The sequence below is a fragment of the Loxodonta africana genome, chromosome 13, assembly GCF_030014295.1.
Source record: "Loxodonta africana isolate mLoxAfr1 chromosome 13, mLoxAfr1.hap2, whole genome shotgun sequence".
NCBI classification, from domain to species: domain Eukaryota; kingdom Metazoa; phylum Chordata; class Mammalia; order Proboscidea; family Elephantidae; genus Loxodonta; species Loxodonta africana.
In genome coordinates, this window is record NC_087354.1 from 2,075,966 (window position 1) to 2,085,072 (window position 9,107).

The window sequence follows — 9,107 nt, forward strand, 5'->3', positions numbered from 1 at the left end:
TTTTTTTTTTTAAATGTCTTTTGCATCATATTTTCTCAGTGTAATATGTTGTTTGATGTCCTGACCGTTGCTTCCGTGGACGTTGATTGTTGATCCAAGTTGAATGAAATCATTGACAACTTCAATATCTTCTCCATTTATCATGATGTTGTTTGTTACGGTTTTTTGTTTTATTCATATTCTGGTGTAATCCATACTGAAAGCATTAATCTTTTACCTCAATCGGTAAGTGTTTCAATTCGTTTTCATTTTCAGCGAGCATGTTTGTGTTGGTTGCGTATTGCAGGTTGTATATAAGTCTTCCTCCAATCCTAATGTTACGTACTTCTTCATATAATTCTGCTTCTCAGATTATTTGTCATCATATGAATTGAATAACTAAGATGAAAGGATACATCCTGCTGTGCTTTTTTTTTTTTTTTACTTTTGAATCACGCGTTATTCCTTTGTTCTGTTCAAACAACTGCCACTTGATTAATCCATGTGCAGTTTCCACATGAGCATAATTGAGTGTCCTGGAATTCCTGTTATGATAGTGTTATCCATAATTTGTTACGATCCACACAATTGAATGCTTTTTTGTAGTTGATAAAACGTAGGTAAACATCTTTCTGGCACTCTCTGCTTTTTGGCCAAAATCCATCTGACAACCGCAATGATGTCTCTTGTTCCATGTCCTCTACTGAATCTAGTTTGATATTCTTGGTGGTGTATGACTGTAAATTTTGCTAACACAGAATATTACATTCCATGTTCTGATTACTAATGGATGATTGCTGCTGTTACTTCTCATTTTGAGCTGGGTCATATCAGGAAATGAAGGTCCTAGAAGTGTTACTCAGTCTGCATCATAGTGGTCAATTCTACTTTGAGGAGGCAGCTCTATTCTATTCCAGTCATATTTTGAGTGCCTTCCAACCTAGGGGGCTCATCTTCAAGCACTATATTGGACAACATTCTGCAGGGATTTGCTTTTCATTGGCTAATTTTTGGACCTAGAGCACCAGGCCTTGCTTCGTATTCTGTCTTAATCTGGAAATTCTGCTGAAACCTATCTACCATGGGTAACTCTTCTGGTATTTGAAATACTAATGGGATAGTTTCAAGCATCATAGCAACACAAAAGCCACCACAGTACAAAAAACTGGGAGGTCGATGGTGGTGGCATAGAGTAGGTTCTCATAAACTTCTGTATTTCTCATCTTTCCATGTTTTCACTGTCTTCCTGTAGGTGGCCATGGCCTAAATACCGGATTTCATATAAAAGAGTTTTTTTGTCAAAAAATGAGATGATTTAAGAGTATCAGACATAAGTCTGTCATCTAATCCTCAAGAGCCAGTGGAAATTCTCACAATGGTAAGCATTTTGTCCTGAAAAATACTGACCTGCCTCTTAAGGATGATGTAATACTCCAATGACAATAGAACTCATGAGACCACATAACCACAGTTATATATTGGTATGTCTGATCCCCATGACTAAATACTGTGGGCCAGTGAATCTCAGCGTGATGAGCCCATGAGTGCTCAGCATCTGCCAGTTCTCATACTCTGGGTCCACTTTATGAACGTGCCTGGATTAGTGATGACTAAAATAATGGGTCTCATTGGAAACTGAACAAAATGAGTGAGAAGATCATTCTGTGAAACTGAGGTCCAGCATGGCGAGCTACCCTAAGTTAAATAGGTGGAGGGAAAGTTCAGTTTGGTCAGCTCATTGCTACTTACAAAGACTGCAGTATTTGAAAGCTAACATGCCTGTATACATTAGATGAATTGAATGGTCCAGAAGTATATGGTGTCCAGTTTTTGTGTTGAATGACAAGTCATTGAATTCTGGATTGCAACGTGAATAGTGACTCCACAGGAAATGTTTGGGCTTCCATTTAAGCTATTCACACTTCTTATTCAGTGTTTCAGTCTTCTGATTGATAACCAATCTCTTGGCAGTTATTGTGTGATCAAAACCCAAAGAAATCATGAGTTTTTGTTAGTCATTTCTCTATTAATTGTAACACTTACTTGTAAATTGAAGAGCAAGTACTACATTTGACAGTGTCTTTATGGCATGTTGAATTTCTCTGCTAACTCAATGACAAATACTTGAATAGCGTTTCCTTTTAATTTTAAAGTGGCTTTTTTTAATTATTATTTTATTTTAAGTTAAGGTTTACAGAACAAACTAGCTTCTCATTAAACAATTAGTACACATATTGTTTTGTGACATTGGTTACTAGCCCCACAACATGTCAACACTCTCCCTTCTTGACCTTGGTTCCGTATTACCAGGCTTCCTGTCGTCTCATACCTTCTAGCCCTTGCCCATGGACCAGTGTGCCCTTTTAGTCTCATTTTGTTTTATAGACCTATCTAATCTTTGACTGAAGAGTGAACCTCAGGAGTGACTTCATTACCGAGCTAAACGTGTGTCCAGGGGCCATACTCTCGGGGTTTCTCCAGTCTGTGTCTGGCCGGTAAGTCTGGTCTTTTTTTGTGAGTTAGAATTTTTTCCACATTTTTCTCCAGCTCTGTCTGGGACTCTCTATCGTGGTCCCTGTCAGAGCTCTCAATGGTGTTAGCTGGGCACCATCTAGTTGTGCTGGACTCAGTCTGGTGGAGGCTATGGTAGTTGTGATCCATTAGTCCTTTGAACTAATCTTTCCCTTGTGTCCTTGGTTTTCTTCGTTCTCCTTTGTTCGAGACAGGGTGAAACCAGTGGAGTATCTTGATGCCTGCTTGCAAGCTTTTAAGACCCCAGATGCTACTCACCAAAGTAGAATATAGAGTATTTTCATCATACACTATGTTATGCCTATTGAGCTAGCCGTTCCCGAAGACTATGGCCCCCACAGCCCTCAGCCCAGTAATTTGGATCTCAGGGAGTTTGGATGTGTCTGTGAAGCTTCCATGACCTTGCCTTGGACAAGTTGTGCTGGCTTCCCCAGTATTGTGTACCGTCTTATCCTTCACCAGAGATACCACTTATCTATTGCCTAGTTAGTGTTTTTCCCTTCCCACACCTCCCCTGCCTCATAACCATCAAAGATGGTATCTTTTTGTGTGTAAACCTTTTCATGAGTTTTTCTAATAGTGGTCTCATACAATATTTGTCCTTTTGTGATTGGCTTATCATCTGCAAATAGGGACAGTTTTACTTCTTCCTTACCAATTTGGATGCCCTTTATTTCTTTTTCTTGCCTTATTGCTCAGTTGAGGACTTCCAGCACAGTGTTAAATAGGAGTGTTGATAAAGGGCATCCTTGTCTTGTTCCTGCTCTCAAGGGAAATGTTTTCCTTCTCTTCCATTAAGAATGATGTTGGCTGTTGGTTTAGCATAGATGCACTTTATTATTTTGAGGAAATTCCCCTCTATACCTATTTTATTGAGAATTTTTATCAGGAATGGGTGTCGGATGTTGTTGAATCCCTTTTCAGTGTCTATTGAAATGATCATGTGATTCTTTTATTTTTGTGGTGGATTACATTGATTAATTATCTAATATTGAACTATCCTTGTATTCCTGTTATGAATCCCACTTGGTCGTGATGTATTACTTTTTTGATATGATTATATTTCATATTCTTTAGATTTTTTTTTAAATGTGAATTCTGACTCTGCTGATACGCTCCTAGTGGTTTATATGAAATCCTTCTTTTGTCACTGGTACTGGCTCCCTTTCTAGTAAAGAATAAGATAATATAATCTTGTCAGTTTGTTGTACTGTGGTGGCTTGTGTGTTGCTATGATACTGGAAGCAATGCCACAGGAATTTCAAATATCAGCAGGGTCACCCGTGGTGGACAGGTTTCACTAGAGCATCAAGTCTAAAACAGACTTGGAGAAGGACCTGGTGGTCTACTTCTTAAAAAACTGACCAGTGTGAACTTTTGAGTAGCAGCAGAACATTGTCTGATATAGTGCTAGAAGATAAGCCCCTCAGGTTGGAAGGTGCTCAGAATACGACTGGGGAAGAGCTGCCTGCTCAAAGTACATTTGACCTTAATGACATGATGGAGTCAATCTTTTGGGACCTTCATTTGCTGATGTGGCAAGACTCAAAATGAGAATAAACAGCTTATAAACATATATTAATATTTGGAACGTGGAATCTTGGATATTGGACATTTTCAAAAATGAAATGGAACACATAAGATTGATATCTGAGGCATTGGTGAGATGACATGTACTGGTATTGGCCATTTTGAATCAGTTGTATGATTTACTATTCCAGGAATGATCAATTGTAAAAGGTATGGTGTCACATGCGTCATCTAAAAGAATATTTCAAGATCTGCCTTGAAGTACAACATGTCAGTGATAGGGTAACATCCACACATCTACAAAGAAGACCAGTTAATACTATTATTATTCAAATTTGAGTACCAACCGCTAATGCCTAAGTTGAGTAAATTGAAGGTTTTTACTAACTTGTGAAGTCTGAAATTGATTAAATATACAATCAAGATGTGTTGATAATTACTGATGATTGGAATGGGAAACTTGGAAACAAAGAAGAAGGGTTGATTGTTAGAAAATATGACCTTGTTGATAGAAACAATGCCGGAGATTATATGATAGAATTTTGCAAGGCCAACGACTTCTTTATTGCAAATACATTTTTTCAACAACATAAATGGCGACTATACATGTGGACCTCACCAGATGGGAAGCACAGGAATCAAATCGACTACATCTGTGGAAAGAGATCATAGAAAAACTCATTATCATCAATCAAAATAAGGCCGGGGGCTGACTGCAGAAAACACTATCAGTTGCTCATATGGAAGTTCAAATTGAAGCTGAAGAAAATTTAAACAAGTCCACGAGAACGAAAATACCACCTTCAGTATATTCCACCTGAATATGGAGACCATTTCAAAAATAGGTTTGATGCATTTAACACTAATGACTGAAGACCAGAGTTGTGGGATGATATCAAGAATATCATACATGAAGAAAGCAAAAGATCATTAAAAAGACAGGAAAGAAAGAAAAGACCAAAGTCGATGTCAGCCATTTCAGGATGTAGCATATGATCAAGAACCCATGATACTGATGTAAGAAGTCCAAGCTACACTGACGGTACTCGTGAAAAACAAGGCACCAGGAATTGACGGAATACTAATTTAGGTGTTTCAACAAACAGATGCAGTGCTGGAGCTGCTTACTTGTCTGTGCAGGAAATATGGAAGACAGCTACATGGCCAATCAACTGGAAGAGACCCATATTTGTGCTCATTCTGAAGAAAGGTGATCCAACATAATGTGGAAATTATTGAACAGTATCATTAATTTCACAAATAAAATTTTGATGAAAATAATTAAAAAAAAAAAAGGTTGCAACAGTACAACTACAAGGAACTGTCAGAAATTTAGTCTGGATTCAGAAGAAGGCATGGAATGAGGGACATCATTACTGATGTCAGATGGATCCTGGCTGAAAGCAAAGAATACCAGAGAGATGTTTTCCTGTGTTTTATTGACTATGCAAAGCCATTCAACTGTGTCGATCATAACAAATTATGGATGACATTGTAAAGAATGGGAATTCCAGAACACTTAATTGTGCTCATGAGGAACCTGTAGATAGAGCAAGAGGAAGTCACTCAAACATAACAAGGGGATATCATATGGTTTAAAATCAGGAAAGGTGTGCATCAGGGTTGTATCTTTTCCTCATACTTACTCAATCTGTAAGCTGAGCAAATAGTCTGAGAAGCTGGACTATATGAAGAAAAATGCGGCTTCAGGGTTGGAAGGAAAACTCACTATTAACCTGAATTATGCAGTGACACAGCCTTCCTTGCTGAAAGCGAAGAGGACTTAAAGCACTTACTGATGAAGATCAAAGACTATAGCCTTCACTGCAGATCATACCTCATCATAAAGAAAACAAAAATCCTCACAATTCAACCATTAAGCAACATGATGATAAACAGAGAAAATTCTGAAATTGTGAAGGATTTCATTTTACTTGAATCTACAATCAGTGCCCACAGAGGCATTGGTCAGGAAATCAAATAACCTATTGAATTGGGCAAATCTCCTGCAAAAGACCTCTTTAGTGTTGGAAAGCAAAGATGTCCCTTTGAGGACTAAGGTGCGTCTGACCAAAGCTGTGGTATTTTCAGTCGCCTCATGCATGTGAAAGCTGGACAATGAGTAAAGAAGACCAAAGAAAAATTGATGACTTTGAATTATGATGTTGGCGAAGAATATTGAATATACAATGGACTGCCAGAAGAACGAGTAAGTCTGTCTTGGAAGATGTACAGCCAGAATGGTCCTTAGAACCAAGGATGATGAGACTTCGTCTCACGAACATTGGACATGTTATCAGAAGGGGCTGTCCCTGGACAAGGACATCACACGTGGAAAAGTAGAAGCAGAATTCACGCTTTAGAATTATGGTGTTGATGAAGAACATTGAATATACCATGATCTGCCAGAAGAAAGAATAAGTCTGTCTTGGAAGGAGTACAGCCAGAGTGTTCCTTGGAAGGGAGGATGGCAAGACATTGCCTCACATACTTTGGATGTGTTTTCAGGAGGGAGCAGTCCCTGTAGAAGGACATCATGCTTGGTAAGGTAGAAGGTTGTGAGAAAGAGGAAGACCGTCAATGAGATGGATTGACACAGTGGCTGCAAAAATGGGCTCAAACAACAATTGTGAGGATGGTGCAGGACTGGGCAGTGTTTTGTTGTATGTAAAGGTCAATATGAGCTAGAACTGACTTGATGGCACCTAACAAAAATGGCTACAATCCAGAATGAAATCCTAATTTTTAATAAGTTTCCTTTGTTCCCTTTTTTAAAGGAATCAATAACTTAATAGGATTTATGAAGTGTCTGCATTATGAAGAGTTAGCATTAATATTTTGGTGATTCATCTGAGGCTTCTGTTCCCTTCATTTTCAATTTTTTTCCCTTTTTCTTCTTTCCTTATTGCACCTCATACAGAAATTTCCGGTGGAGAGTAATGCATTGGGAATTCCTCACCAGTGTGGTAGAAGGAAGTTTGCATCCAGAGAAGGAGGACCTTGACCTAATGCTACTGAGACCTCAACAGCCTGATTGGTGCAGGTCAGCCTGATAGGGGAGCAGGGAAAGTCTTCATAATGGGAGGGCTCAGGGCTTGGCTGGGCCCCTCCACACACTCCGTGACATCCCTGGTCAAACATTGTAATTATTGCACATGCATGTGTCCTGGCTAAATGATTTTATCTGCACTGAGTGGCATAACCCTGTGCAGCCTCTGCAAATTGCCATATTGTGGAGCTCAAGCAGACATTAAGTGGTGGGAGTCATTTTTAGGTGGTTGTCCTGTTGTCCCATATTATGGCTTTCCTGATTGCCTGCTGCATAATCATTGCATTACCTTTGAGGTAAGATGTATCTGATGTTTAATTTACAGAGATCAGTTACACAGTGTCTTATGAATGGATAGCACACATGGCCTACGTTCTGGTGGCAAAAAATTTATGAAGAATATGTGCTCTGCTGGAAAGCAGAGGATAATATATGATGATGTTTTGAATGTCACGGAAAATATCCCAGTAGAGAAATAATTAATACATTTTGTATAAAATTGTATTAGTGATCCCCCCACAGTCATGTATCTGGTTGACCAATGGATGATTTTCTTTGTCATCTTTGCACATTCTTACTGGAGTTTTTCAGCTCAACATGGACTAGGCACTGGTTTTTTCATGAAAAAGCATATATTTCTTTCCCTTTATATATTACTTCAAGGAGAAAATCAGGAACATAGCTTTCAATCACTTCTCAAGGACCAGAAGGAATTTTCACAATTTTTGTCCTGAAAATAACTGACTTTCCTCTTAAGAAACGTGGAATAACTCAATGATGATAAGATTCTGACTGGGCTATCAGCTGTTGGGTCTCAGTCAGTGATTCCCAGGGTGATGATCTCCTGAGTGGTCAGTGTCTATCACTAATTTCAGTCTCTGTGCCCCTTTATAAATGCCTGGATCAGTGATGACTAAAGTAATAACAGATCTTGGATATGAACAAACTGAGTGACAAGATCACTTCTCTGGCACTGAGTTCCAGCACTGAGACATACCCTAAGCAAAATATGTAGATGGCAAGTTCAGCTTGGTCAGTTAAATGCTATGTCAGAGGACTGCTGTCTTTGAAAGCTAACCTGCCTTTATGCATCAGAGGAATTGAATTGTTCAGAGTTCTATGAATGTCCAGTTATAGGATTAATGGCAACTCTTTGATTTTTCTTTGGAGCATATAGCCACTCGTAGCAAACAAGTGCTGGGAAACCAGGACGTGAATAGTAAATGAGACCTGCAGGAAATGGTTGTGATTAATATAAGCTGCCCATCTTTTGAGTGACCATTATTCTCTTGAGGACTGTTAGATGTTCCAAAAAAAAGGGGAGGGGGGTGCTTTGACTTTTTACTGGTTTATCTATTAAGAAAAATAAATTCTTTAAAATTGAAGAGTGGTTCCTATTTACAGGATATCTTCAGGGTGTTTTAATTTCTAACCAGTGATGAGTTAAAACTTTTTTTTTTTGTTTTTAATCATTGGAGTTATGTTGTAAATAATTTTACTGCTAACTCAAGTAGATGCTGCATTAATCCTTTTTTTTGTGTGAAATGATTAATTTCCAGTCTTTTTAAAGGTATTTATTTTTTTGTGCTTTAAGTGGAAAGTTTACAAATCAACTCAGTCTCGTGAAAAGTTATACACACCTTGCTATATACTCCTAGCTGCTCTCCCCTCAATGAGATAGCACATTCCTCCTCTCCACCCTGTGTCTCCTGTGTCCACTCACCTAGCTCCTGTCCCCTTCTTCCTTCTCATCTTGCTTCTAGACAGGAGTAGCCCACATAGTCTCATGTGTCTACTTGAGCCATGAAGCTCACTCCTCACCCGTATAATTATTTTATAATCCAGTCCAATCCTTGTCTGGAGAGCTGGCTTCGCGAATGATTTCAGTTGTGGGCTAAGAAAGGGTCCAGGGACCATGTCCTCAGTCAGACCATGAAGTCTGGTCTTCTTACAAAAATTTTAGAGATTTTAGAGATTAAATGCTGATCAGGTTTGTTGTAGCCAAAACTTTTTTCCC

General features: G+C 38.7%; 2 pseudogenes; both read left to right on the forward strand.

The window, feature by feature from the left end:
* Positions 1 to 1,576: 1,576 nt before the first annotated feature.
* Positions 1,577 to 1,658, forward strand: LOC111747886 (small nucleolar RNA SNORD116; annotated as a pseudogene).
* Positions 1,659 to 7,990: 6,332 nt separating this feature from the next.
* LOC111747889 (small nucleolar RNA SNORD116) lies at positions 7,991 to 8,072 on the forward strand (annotated as a pseudogene).
* Positions 8,073 to 9,107: the final 1,035 nt, after the last annotated feature.